This window comes from Vitis vinifera, chromosome 1 (genome assembly GCF_030704535.1).
Source record: "Vitis vinifera cultivar Pinot Noir 40024 chromosome 1, ASM3070453v1".
In the NCBI taxonomy this organism is placed as follows: domain Eukaryota; kingdom Viridiplantae; phylum Streptophyta; class Magnoliopsida; order Vitales; family Vitaceae; genus Vitis; species Vitis vinifera.
The window spans coordinates 11138296-11152594 of record NC_081805.1 but is presented as its reverse complement, the minus strand read 5'-3'; positions in this window follow the sequence as shown (position 1 = coordinate 11152594).

The window sequence follows — 14299 nt, the reverse complement described above, 5'->3', positions numbered from 1 at the left end:
ATCTAAAAACTTTGAAAGAAATCCATTCTAGGTTTAGGGCAAAGATCTCACTTTATTTTAAAAAAAACATGCAACTCATTTCATCCAAGTTGCATTCTCTCTTTTTTTGGTTTTCCAAAACTTGGTTTTTTTATTCACATAGGTTTAAACCTATGCTCCCAAGCTAACAAGAGTATTCTTGGCTTGGGTGAATCTTTTCATTCGAGGTTGAGAATGTACAAGTTAAACTTATAAATATTGAATGGTGATTTGATGGAACACCTACATGAAAGAATTTTTTCAAAACTCATTTTTGCTGCTAGTTTCAATCACTAAGCCTTTAGAATTTTTTTTGAATATCTTGGAGTGCTTTAAAATTTTTTCCCAAAAATTGTATGATCTTATTCACATTTTGTTGTTGATTTTAGAAGATTGTTGGAGTAAAAAAGCTTTTCTCAAAGTTGAGTTATGATCTCTTCTTTCAAAATGTTCTATTTTGGTATAATACTATACATCTGAGAGCATTTTGCAAAATTCAATTACTTTTTGACCTTTTTTAATTTAAATTAATATTTTTCCAAATTCTTGACTTCTAAAATTGAATTTTGACACATAAAATATTGAAATATATGTTTTCTAAAGGAAGATATGATTTTTCAAAGTTACACCTACTGTATGTAATTGATTTTGGATAGCTGATCAATTTGAGTATTTTAAAAATTCCTTTGAATGCTCCTAGTCCTGACTTATTTATTTATTTATTTCATATAATCTAGACACCTTAAACATCACATGTGTGTGTGTGTGTGTGTGTTTATATATGAATTTAGAAGGCCTCTAGATATTTTAAAAAAATTCAGTTTATGCATGTCATTGTTTTCTACCCAATTCTGGACCTTCTAGAAATTTTGGTTTTTTTTTTTTGTATTAAATCTGATATTTGAATGAGTGTTAGGACTTTAGTTTTTGTTTTAGATGTCTAGGAGAAGCCCTTTATGCTTTGGTGTGGTAAAATTCATCTTCTTAATTTTTTTATTTTGGCATTTATTTTTGAAGACAATCTATATATTCTAGTCGTATGTTGAATTTTTGCACACTAGTTGCTCTTAGTATTTAACTCATGATGAATGGATATGGATGTTGGCTTTTGTTTATTGTATGGTCAAGTGATGCTTAGGTAAAAATTTAGAACTATACTTGTGATGCCCATATTTTGATTTGTTGGTTATATGTTTTGTTATAATCCTTTTATATATATATATATATATATATATATATATATATCTAGAAGTTGTATGCATGCCTTATAGGAATATTGATGTCTTGGTGAGTTTACATTCTTTCTTTATGCCATATAGATACCATGCCTGCAAGGATTTCGGATCTTGTTAATTATTTGCTATTATAATTTATTCTAACCTCCGTTATCTTATAGAAACGTATCGTAAATTATTTATGTAATTCAATTATGCCCCTCACACTTTATCTCTTAATTCAACAGATGTGTATGTTTCATATGTGAACATCTCTATGTTTTATTTAATTCATTGACCTAAATGATAATGTGTTTTGAGTGATATGATATCTAAACTAACTTTGATGTCTTATGATTTTGCTTGAGTTGCAGTCAGGGTATGCACCCTATCCCTCTTTTATACTTATGACTTGAAATGATTGCTTGACATGCTTAATATGTTAGAATTTAAGTAAATACCTTAAACTTTTTTGGTACCCTAAGTCAATTAATTAATTGTCACATTTTCCTTAACCTAATTAGTAGAGACCCTTTTAGAGCTTAGAAGGGTGCTACATTTTTAAGGTACCTTTTTGATCGATAATCTCAGACCTAGACTCGGGTTTTTCGAAGATACACTTTTCCAAAAGTTTAAGGAGTCATTTTTATTTAGGTTTTAGTTATTTTATTTTATTTTCCCTTAAAAAAATAAAAATAAAAATAAGTGGTTACTTTAGATTTTTTTTTAATTTATAAAATACAAATTTTCACCTAAAAAAATGAGTCTCACCATTGGGTGGAGGCACACATGGAAAATGGGGGCCCACACCCTCATTAAAGAAAGTCACCCACATTTATAAGTGAAATTAGGGAATCGAATTTTGGAATTCCCTAAGATTTAAATATTTAATTCAAAGAATTTAGTTTTTTGATTTTAACAACTTTTCTTTTTCATTAAAGAAATTTGCAAGAAAATATTTATTTTTAATTCTCTTTTGACTTTAATCGGGTGATTTGATTTTATTTGTAAGACCAAATTTTTTCACATGTCGCCTTCTGAATATATGTAATGTGTCAAATGTGCGTGTGACCTATCACTTGTCAAGTCCAAATTTTGTTGAATTGGAAAGCCGCAATTTCGAAGACCAATTTAATGATAATTTAATTCACTAAAATTTTTGACATTTGCAAGTGTTCATTTTTCAAGATGTATCACATACATGCCCTACCATGTCAAATGAGGTGGGTCTTGAAGTTTAACCTTCATTTTTCTTTTCCAAAAAAATATTTTAGCAGGAGGTTTCATATTTCAATAATATATTTTTCCCACTTTTCCCAAACACTATTTTGTTTCCTTTCTTTCTTTCCACTTTGTATCAAAGGAAGATCTTGTGTTAATAAGAAAGTTTCTAATTTGAACATTTACCTTCTTTTTTTCATTCCCTTCCAATTTATCCTCATTATTTTTTTTTTATATATAAAGAGAACAATAATTTAAGATATCCAATTTGAAGTCTCTTGGATAAGTCTTTCATATTTGGAGCATGGGGATGTAGGGGTATGCATGGAGTAGCACTAGTGGAGCTACACCATGTCGCAAGGATGACACACAATAAAGACAACTTTGTATGGATGACTCAATATGAAGATGATGACAAGAACAACCCCTTAATATATATAAATATATATTATAGTGGAGTCATACAATAGACCCTTACCATCTTGAACATGTGTTGATCTTCATCATTTGTAGAGGTAAATTTTCTTTCAAATATATATATATATATATATATATATATATATATATATTTTAAATCACTTTTAACACTTGAGAAATAATTTTTAATAAACTTAAATATCTATAAAAAAAATATGAATATTAAAGTTTGATTTTCATGTAATCAAGTTGTAGTCCTAATGCAAAGCGGTGTCGTATTTTCGGTATTTATGTGCTAAAGTCTTCACCCATGCGAACTGGTTTGACTTGAATGTATAGTGGTGTCCAAAATTTAACATTTAATTAAAATCAAAATTATATTTAATATTTATGCAAAAAAGTTACGACTTTGACCTTGCGTGGTGTTGTACTTTCAATATTTAATGTGGCTTAAATGCTAATGTTCTTACTCATGCGAATTGACTTGATTTGAATGCATAGCGATATTGAAGTTTTAACATTTAATTAAAATTAGAATTATATTTAACACTTATGCAAACAAGTTATGGCTTTGATGCTATGCAGTGTTGTACTTTTGACACTTAATGTGACTTAAGTGTTAAGGTTTTTACATATGAAAATTAGTTTGATTTAAATGCATAGTGATGTCTAACTTCTTAAAACCTAATTAAAATTGGAACTACATTTAACACTTATGTAGACAAGTTATAACCTTGATGTTGTATGTTTGACACTTAGTGCAGTTTAAGTGCTAAGGTCTTCACTCATGTGAATTGGTTTGACTTGGATACATGGTGATATCCAACTTTTCAAAACTTAATTAAAATTGGAATTACACTTAAACGTAAGATAGGCAAGTCATAATATTAATGTTGCGTGGTGTTATATTTTCAATACTTAATGCGGTTAACTGTTACAGTCCTCACTCATGCGAATTGACTTAACTTTGGTGCATAATGTTGTTTAAACTTTAACATTTAATTAAAATTAGAACTACACTTAACACCTATGTAGACAAGTCATAACCTTGATGCTATGTGGTGTACAATTGTTCACACTTAATTAAAATTCGGTTTGCGCTTGATATACTTATTTTTTATTTATTATTTTATATGATGGTGATTGAACTTAAGTAGTTTCCCCAAGATGTCTATGTACCCTTCATGGAGAAAAGATCAAGTCAAACGTAGTTCAACTTTTTTTTTTATTACATGTAATTTGAGCTTATACGAGTCATGATCAATATGCAATTTAGGCTCATGCTTTTAGGAACATCAATTGAGTGTCGAGGTTTGAAAACAACTATAGTGAAATTTGATGTCACACTCTCTTCATCCTCATTAATGATGTTTTTACCCTCAATAATATCATCTTTGAGTTCTTCAATCGACATGTTTTAACTTGAATTTGCTTTTATAACAAACTCTATATTATGTGCTCATGTAGCCAACTCTTTTAAGGTACAAGATTGTATCTCTTGAGGAACGTACATAATACCCCAATGTATGCTTTGTATGCACATCTCCACAATCGACACGTCGGATGATTTATCATTTCAATCAAGGCGTAAAGGATGTCAATAATTGATGTAGTCAACAACCAACTTGTCTTTCCATTGTTTGGTATTAGTAATCTCCATCATGCTTACAAGTCGTCAGATGTTATAAAAGTGATTGAGGAATTCATGCTCAATTTAGTCCCAACTATCAATGTACTTGAGTGCAAAGTCGATATACCAATTAAAGGCATTCCCTTGAAGGGATTGAACAAATTGTTTGACCAATAGGTCACTCTTTGTACTTGCATTGTTGCAAGTTTTGACGAAACGAGTAACGTGTTGCTTCAAATTTCCATTTTCATTGAATGACTAAAACTTTAGAGGTTGATAACCCATAGGCATACATAGGTTATTAATCCTCTTGGTGTAAGACTTAGAGTACATGAGTGTACTTTGTGAGGGTCTACCATATTGCACTTTGATGGTGTTATTATCATGTTCTGAAGTTGTTGAACAAATAGCGACACTACCAAGGTAGATTCAACGGTTTGCCTCTTGATTTGCACCGAATGAGACACATGTGGTGCATCACCTAGAGATGCAATCTTTAGAGAGTTAGTAAGTCTTTAGCTTGATTCAATTGTATTTTGTGCTTATGTCTCAACCTTGCTCATGAAGGATGTTATTTGCAAATCTTTCTTCTCAATGAACTTAATGAGTTTGGCGATGGCATGAGCCATCTCAACTAATTTTTCTTTTATGGACATAGTGGTTGTTGTCATTATCGGCATTGTTATCACGAAGGAAGAAGTAAAAGAGTTGGAATGAATGGATGAGCTATCCTTTTTCGACACCCTAGTTGGTGATCCAAAGTGTGAGTCGGTGCTGGAGTTGGCATTGGCAATATAGTAGGGGGACTTATCTATAAAGTCCTTTAGTGTTGAAAGATGTTTTCCCTAACCATGAGGACGTTGGCCCTTTGCTCCTCAAAAAGCTAAAGTGATGAGCAATTGGTAACTATTGCATGTCTTCGTTGATTTTAACAAACAAGTATGCTCGGTTGCTAGTTTTGTTGAAGATGCAATAGTTGATTTTGTTTTGCTACAAGTCATTGGCCTATAGAGGTACTATGTGTTGAGTAATGACAATCTTGTTATCACCCTTATTGACATGCGCAACTTGAATTTTTTTAGATGTCATTGTCTTAGTAGTGATCATTTTCTTAGTGAAAGAGATGAGAGGCAAAAAAGTTCCATTAAGGATGCTAGAAATTTGCACACACAAAATTTGCAAAGTCTTGCAGTGTAAGCAAAACTATAGAAAAATATGTGAAGCCAAAATTTTTATTAAAATTAGTAGTTGTGGGGATATAATATTTGCGATAATATTCTTTTACAAAAGAATAATTCCTTCTTATTTTTTCATCTTAATCATAATTTAAAAGACAACGCTGAAAACATGTTCTTGATTTCAAAGATTAACTAAGGGCCACAAGTGGCTGGTTCTCGAATGGACTTGTTGAAATGTGAAGATCATGTGTGTAACATTTATGTCATTTCTCGAATTTGTAGGGAGATTTTGTGAAGTCTTTTTTTCTTTGTGAAGTCTATTTTCCCATGTAAAGTCATTTTTCTAATTTGAAAAAATCCCTTCATTGAAGGAAGTCATCTCTATTTATAAATGAAATTAGAGAATTAAATTTTAGAATTTCCCAAGATTTAGGTATTTAATTCAAAGAATTTGGTTATTTCATTTTAGCAACTTGTCTTATTTGTTAAAAAAATTTGCTAACAAGAGAATATTTATTTTCAATTCTCTTTTGACTTCAATTAGACGATTTGATTTTATGTGTAATACCATATTTTGTAACATTCCAGATTTTACCACATGACACCTTCTGAACATATGCCACATTTCAAATTTGTTTATTACCCACTTGTCAAGCTCAAATTTTGTTGAATTGGGAAGCCATAATTTTGAAGACCAATTTAGTGATAATTTAATTTACTAAAAATTTTGATGTCTATACCCACTTCCCTCACTTCTCATATTCTTCTCTATTTTTTTATTTTTTATTTTCTCACACTTCTTTCTTTCTCTTCCCCCACCAACCACTTCCATAACAATCATCTTTCTTATTCCACTTTTCTCTTTCTATTTATTTCCCCCATTTCTTTTCTTTCCCATAGTTGCCATCCTCTCCCCATACCCACAACTTCACGTATCACCAGTATAGGCACTCTTTACACTGCATGTCTTCAACATCATCTCCATCCCATCACTATCCTTGGCCACTTCTCCACTACTTCACGGTTTACTACCACTTCATTTTCCACATTAGAATTCTTAAAAAAAAAAAATCAAGGTAATTTCTCTCTTGATTTCTACAGTGTTTGTTTATGTTATTAGGTTTTGTTTATTGGGCTTTTCATATTGGTTTGTGGTTTTGTGATTATTGAATTTGATTTGATTTCATTTGTAAGAGGGTTGAGATGTTTTTGGCATTTTTGAGCTTTGTTCGGAAACTATTGAGATCTACTAGCCATTGGGTTTGCGCTGTAAAGGATATATTTGTTTATCAATGTCCTCATTTTGCGTTATTCCATTTAATTAAGTTTGTCATCTTTGTAACATAATACATTATCAGTTTTCTTTATGTTATTTTCTATAAAAAAAAAATTGCATGATAAATAAACAATGTATACTTTGTATTCGTTTTTGTTATTGTTTCTAATGGTGGATAAAATAAGTTTGAAGATAAAAGCAAAAGTGTGTATCACTAGTAGATAACTTTATTTTATTTATTATTTAAAAGAATATTTTAATAATGTGAACTCTTTTTTTCATGTTAATAAATAAAAATCGTTTCCTTAAAAATAAATCAAAATCATTTTTTTAAACAAAATTGGAAAACCAACAATAATCTATTTATTAGAGAAATATTTTAATAAATTATTATTATTATAATTTAAATAAAGATTCAATCTTTTTGATAATTTACTTTTAAAAAAATAATAAATTAGGATTTTTTTAAATCGAAATTATTATTATTATTTTTTTTAATAACTGAATTTTAATTTAAACAAAGATTCAATCTTATTGTAGACCCCAAAATTTGTTCAAAATTTAGTTTTACATTAATTTTGAGCCCAATTTTATCAATAAATTTTAAATCCCGATTACATGTGTTTTTTGACCCACTCACCTTTTAATTCTTAATTTTTATTATTTTGTAAATTGTTTTATTTTAATTTTAATTTTAATTTGTTATTATTATTATTATTATATTATATTATTTTTTTTTATTTTTTTTATTTATTCATTTATTTAATTTTTATTTTCTCTCTCCTCTCTCCTTTATCTTCCTCCACCTACCCCCCATACCTCCCACGTCCAAAAGCTCCCCATTTGTGCTCCATCAGTTTTTATTTATTTATTTCTTTTCTCCCAATTCCCAAGGTGGGCCGACCCCCATTTTCCCCCAATATTCTTCCCTCTACTAGCTTCTTTGGATTTTTTTCCTCTTTCTTTTTTGAGATTTTTCCCCCTCATTCCCAAGGTGGACTGTTGACCCCTATTTCCTTCCATTTTCGCAATTTTTTTCCTTCCCCCTTCATTCACTCTCTTTCTACAACTCTCACTCCCCACTCCCCATTCATATTCCCAAGAACGGCCGGCGCCCCCCACTCCTACATCTTCTTCCCCATTTTTTCTTTTTTCCGGTTTTTCCCCAACTCCCATTCCCAAGGCAGTGGCCGACTCCCCCATATTCTCTCTACATTTTTTTTCTTTATTTTTTTCCTTCCTCATTTTCTATTCTCCCAACACCACACCTCCGAACTCCCATAAACGTCGACGCCCATTTTTTTCTCCATTTTTCCTCTCCTAACTCTCACACACAGTAGTGCCTGTCGCCCCATTTTTTTTCTTCTTTTTTCTTCTACTCCTGCCGGCTGACGACCCCTCCCATTTTCACTTATTCCCTACTTTCCCATCACACCCATTTTCCATTATTATTATTATTATTATTATTTGTTTTTTTATTTTTATTTTTTCTTGTTTTGATTTTAATAATGATTGTTGTTAAAATTGGGCTTGTGTGTTTATTTGTGGGCTTTATGTTTGGGCTTTGAGATTTGGGTATGCATATTGGATCTCTAATTGGGCTTAATTAAATTTATTGGTTTTTTTTTCATTACATGTGGGAGGCTCTATATATTAAATTTGGTTTGGTTTTAGTTGTGGATTTATGTTTGTGTATAAAATTAGACTTGAAGTATGAAATATTAAATTTAGGCCCAATTAAATTTATTTTGATTTGTCATATTTTAAACTTTGGTGAATTAATATTAAATTTGGGTTCATTTATTGTTAATGAAATTTGTTAGATGACTTTAATATTTGATATGGGCTTGGCCAATTTGAACTATTTAATTTGGACATGGGACAATTGTGGTGTATATTAAATTAGGTTGGATTATGGAATATTAAATTTAGGCCTAATGAGATTTATCTTAATTTATCATGTTTTGGGTTTGATTAATTGAACTTATATTTTGACTATTAATTTGAAAACTTTAGATTAGGGTTTATGATATATAGGATACTTTTGTTGGGTTATATTTGTTAATTTGGGTCCATTTTTAATTGATGAAATTTATTGGACTAATTTGAAGTTTGAATTTGGGCTTGAATAATTATTTTGGACTCTACATATTTTTGGATATTTACACTTTGGGCTATTTTTTGTTTTTTCATGGACTTATTCTACAATTTTGTTGGCTGAGTACAAATTTATGACATGTGAAGTACGAAATTTCATGGAAGTGAGAATAAAAAAGTTGTAGGAAGACATTAAGGTTGTTGTAAGTTTATTTTGGTACATATTTTATTTCCCACTTTTATTTGGTTTTATTTTTATTAGTTCTTGTAAATATTCGTTTATATATATATATTGAGTGTATACAGAATTGAACATCGAACAAACTAGAAATTTTGCTTAAATGAGAGGAAGAATTCAGTAAATATGTTTTCATAAAATAATAATTTTAAAATATTCTTTTTAATAAAAGAAAGTTTTTTTTATAAATATTTAGAAAAATGCATTTAAAAAAATCAAAAGAATTTTTTTTAATAGAATTCGAAAAATTATTTTTAATAAAATTGTCCAAAAATTGTTTTGTAATTAAAGTTGTCTCAAAAATTAATTTTTAATAAAATTGTCCAAAAAATGTTTTTTTTAAATGAATTCTTTTTCCTTAATTAAAATGGGATTAAAAGTATTTTTTAGAAATAGAGGATTTAATTTTTTTTAAAAAAATTTAAATTCCTTTTGCAAATGAAGTTTTGTCTTTTTAAATAATTTGTATAAATCACTTTTCTTAAATGAAAACAAATTGAAATTCTTTTGTAAATAAAATTGTAAAAATTCATTCATTTTTTGTAAAAGCAAGTAAAATAATTTTTGTGCACAAATCGAAATTTTGTAATAAATTATTTTGATACAATAAATATAAATTTTTTTTTTTTTGAAATTGGGAAAATAAGTTGAATTTTTTATATATAAATAAATAAAGTGAAATCATTAATTCAAAATCATTTTTTATAAAATCCTTGAAATTTCTTGAAAACCATTTTTTAATACATTTTTTTAGTTCAATAAATCATTTTTTGCATAATTCTCTTATTATTTATTTTGTGTATTTTTGTAATTAGATTTCATCATTATTTTTGTATATATTGATTTTCACTATGACTTATATATACTCATTTGCTTGATTATTTTTCTTGGTATCCATAATTAATTAGTTAATTGCCATAATTCCCTTAATTTGTTTAGTAGAGACCGTATGTATATGGGCTTAGCGGGGTGCTACAACTCACCATCGTACATTTCCAATAAGTAACTTGACCCCCGAACTCAGACTCGGTTTTTCATAGACATGTTTTTCCTTTCAGGAGTTACACTTAGGGTTTTTTCTTTCTAATTTTGTTTTTCTCTTAAAAAATAAAACAAAAATAAGTGGCGACTCCAAGTCTTTTTATAAAAATCAAATTTTCACCAAACAAATAAAAAAATGAGTTTTGCTATCGAGTGGGAATGCATCGAGCGAAATGCGGGGTCCACAAAATGGCAACTCCATTGGGGAAAAATTAAAGGGTCAAACTTGAACTCAAGTTGAGGGAAATGTGGCGTTTGATTGGTTGATCAGTGGATACCCCTCTCTACGTGTCTTTGTATGATTGAGTGTTGATTACACGTTGAGAGCTTTGATATGTTTATCTGTGATGCATGTTTGGTTATTATTGTTCATTAGAGATGTTGACATGTTGATTACATCGATTGATTCTCTTACCTACTTTAGCATAGTGACTCTTCTTGTTGTATGATTATCTTGCTTTCCTAGACATATATATTCTCATTTTTGTATATCTCTTTCATCTTGACATGATTTATTCTATTTGTTGTATTTTATCTTGTTTATCTCAACATATTTTTTATTCTTGTTATATACTTATCTTACTTATCATATGCTTGCCTAGCTTGTGTGTAGATATGAGTGATATACCTATCATTTGCATGACTGCTTGGTGCATGACTGTTATTATTCTATGTGATGCATGTATTGCTTGTCTGTGTGGGACACACATCTATCCCCTTACCTCTAATTTCCTAGTCTCGGTTGACTTTGTTTCCCTTGATTTCGTATTTGATATGAGACTTGTTACTTTGTTTGTTCTTCGACCGAGCTAGTGATTAGGAGTAGGGTTTAGCGATGGGCTATATCGATGTTTGGGAGCATTCTAGAGGAGGCTGACACATTGATGCTGATCGGAATCCGATCTTTGAAGACCTGTATAGCCCAAAGCTAGGTTTCATGGATATTTGTGTGATTAGTGTGTTTATTTTTCTACTTTAGCTTCATAGGATTTTCGAATACACCCACACCGTTCACTGTGCGCTTTAGTTGACTATTGAGTGTTGAGAGAACTTTCACTATAGAAAACCCCCTGGGATGTCGAGGTAATGCATGTGTAGAGGTGATGACCACCTTGCATGGAAATGTCTCGTCTCTTCGGAGGCATGCAGAGGTTGTGTACCACCGGAGGGTATGATCGCTTCTGCTAGGGATCCTTTAAAGTCCACCCCTATTCTTTTTAGAGCCACCTTGACCTTGTAGGTTGAGCCTTAGATCATTCGATCAAGATTTCCTCTTCTACACATGGGCACATCTGAGGGCCTTCAGAGCCTCTTTAGTTATAGTTCGGATCCAATACTCCATTTTTTGATGTCCAATAGAGAGTGCTCAGAGATCATTGCGAGCTTGAGTTTCAGTTGGAGCACTCTTCTGCATTGTGTTGACTTGTTTCTTCTAGTTTAGTCTAGCATTTCTTCTATGCTTTTCTCGCATCGTGCCTTATCTCGTTTCCCCATGCTTTATAGGATTTGATCTTCGTCTCAGTTTGAGTTTGCCACATTGAGTCAAAATTGACGATAAACTATTTTGCATCATTGATCAGACAGGCATGGATCATTAGATTATCATAGTTGACCAGTTCACGACTGCCATGACTTCTATTCAAGAGACCTTAGCCAATCTCAAACATGAGATAGATAGTCAGTAGAGTAGACGACTCGTAGTTCAGGATGAGACACCCTATGATTCATTGCCACCTCCACCACCACCACTTGGTCCGACAGTGCCACAAGCCCCACCTTATTTTTTACATGGTCATTTTGAGGTTACCCCACCTACAATAGTATAGACCACGGTCCTTGAGGATACTCACGCATGCATGGATTGTATTGAGCAGCGTATCAGGCAATTGAGGGTATCTAACAGTTTAATAGCTTGGGATGATCTTAAGGGTCATTAGAGGATTGATTAGAGATCCTAGAGGGAAGTTCAGACCCAATTGGAGCGAACCTTATTTCATTAGGGAGTTGACTCTAGAGGGCGCTGCATGGTTGATGGATTTAGATGGAAACCGATTCTTGGAGCCAACTAATGTAGATCAACTGAAGAAGTATTATGTTTGAGACCATGGTCGTAGGATGGGTGACCATCATTTCGGTTAACCATATACCTTGTTATTCCCTTTTGATATACAAACCGTTGCTAGCCCATTGAACATCGCATGTGCATTATAGTCTTTCTTTTTTATTGTCTTGCTCACTTTTTTGCACAAGGATAGGGGCCCTTTAGTGTATGCATGCATTGCTTGGGAGTCTCATGAGTCTTGGACCTACAGTCACATCTTTCTCTTATTATTTTTTCCTACCATCACACTACTGCATTTCATCACATCTCATTGGTTGCGTTTTTAATAGAATTTGAAAATTTGTTTTTAATAAAATTGTCCAAAAATTGTTTTGTAAATAAAGTTGTCCCAAAAATTATTTTTTAATAAAATTGTCCAAAAAATATTTTTTTTAAATGAATTCTTTTTCCTTAATTAAAATCGGATTAAAATTATTTTTTAGAAATAGAGGATTTAAATCTTTTTTTAAAAATTAAAATTCTTTTTGCAAATGAAGTTTTGTCTTTTTAAATAATTTGTATAAATCACTTTTCTTTAATGAAAACAAATTGAAATAAAAGTAAATAAAATTGTAAAAATTTATTCATTTTTGTAAAAACAAGTAAAATAATTTTTGTGCCCAAATTGAAATTTTGTAATAAATTATTTTGATACAATAAATGTAAATAATTTTTTTTTTTGAAATTGAGAAAATAAGTTAACTTTTTTTTTTTTGTAAATAAATAAATTGAAATCATTAATTCAAAATCATTTTTTTATAAAATCCTTGAAATTTCTTGAAAACCATTTTTTAATACCTTTTTTTTAGTTCAAGAAATCATTTTTGCATAATTCTCTTATTATTTATTTTGTGTATTTTTGTAATTAGATTTCATCATTTTTTTTTATATATTGATTTTCACTATAACTTGTACATACTCATTTGCTTGATTATTTTTCTTGGTATCCATAATTAATTAGTTAATTGTCATAATTCTCTTAATTTGTTTAGTAGAGACTATATGTATATGGGCTTAGAGGGGTGCTACGGCTCACCATCGTACCTTCCCAATAGGTAACCTGACCCCTAGACTCAGACTCTATTTTTTATAGACTTGTTTTTCCTTCAGGAGTTACACTTAGAGTTTTTCTTTCTTATTTTGTTTTTCCCTTAAAAAATAAAACAAAAATAAGTGGTGACTCCAAGTCTTTTTCTAAAAATCAAGTTTTCATCAAAGAAATAAAAAAGCGAGTTTCGCCATCAAGTGGGAATGCATGGAGCGAAATGTGGGGTCCACACTTATTAATAAGTTAATTTTTTAAAATAATAAATGAGACTTTTGTTTTTAAAATAAAAACCACTTTTCCAATAGATATGTCATTTTATTTTTGCAAAATTAGAAAACCTTTTCCTTAAAAGTAGAATATCTTTTTTAATAAATGTGATATTTTTTTTAAAAGTGAAAAATTACTTTCTTTTAAATAAATGGGAATCAGCTTTTTTTAATTAAATTGAAATTCATGCTTTTAATAAAATTCAAATCTTGTTTTCTCATTGAGAAATCAAAAATTGATTTAATTTATTTGTGTAAATTGAAATCATTCTTTTTATGTATAAATTTCAATTATTCTTTCAACAATAAAATTCAAACCTTTATATATAAGGATACTAAAAAAAATTAAAATTTTATTGAAGCATTTTTTTTCCAACAAAATTGTATTTTTTTTTATATAAAATTTTGATTGAAATATATATATATAAATAACAGAAATAAATCCCCTTTTAATACTTTTAATAAAGACAAGTAAAAAAAAAATTAGATAAACTTGTAAAGCAAAAATTCTTTTTTTTCAAGTAAAATTTGTTGGATTATATATTCAACAACAC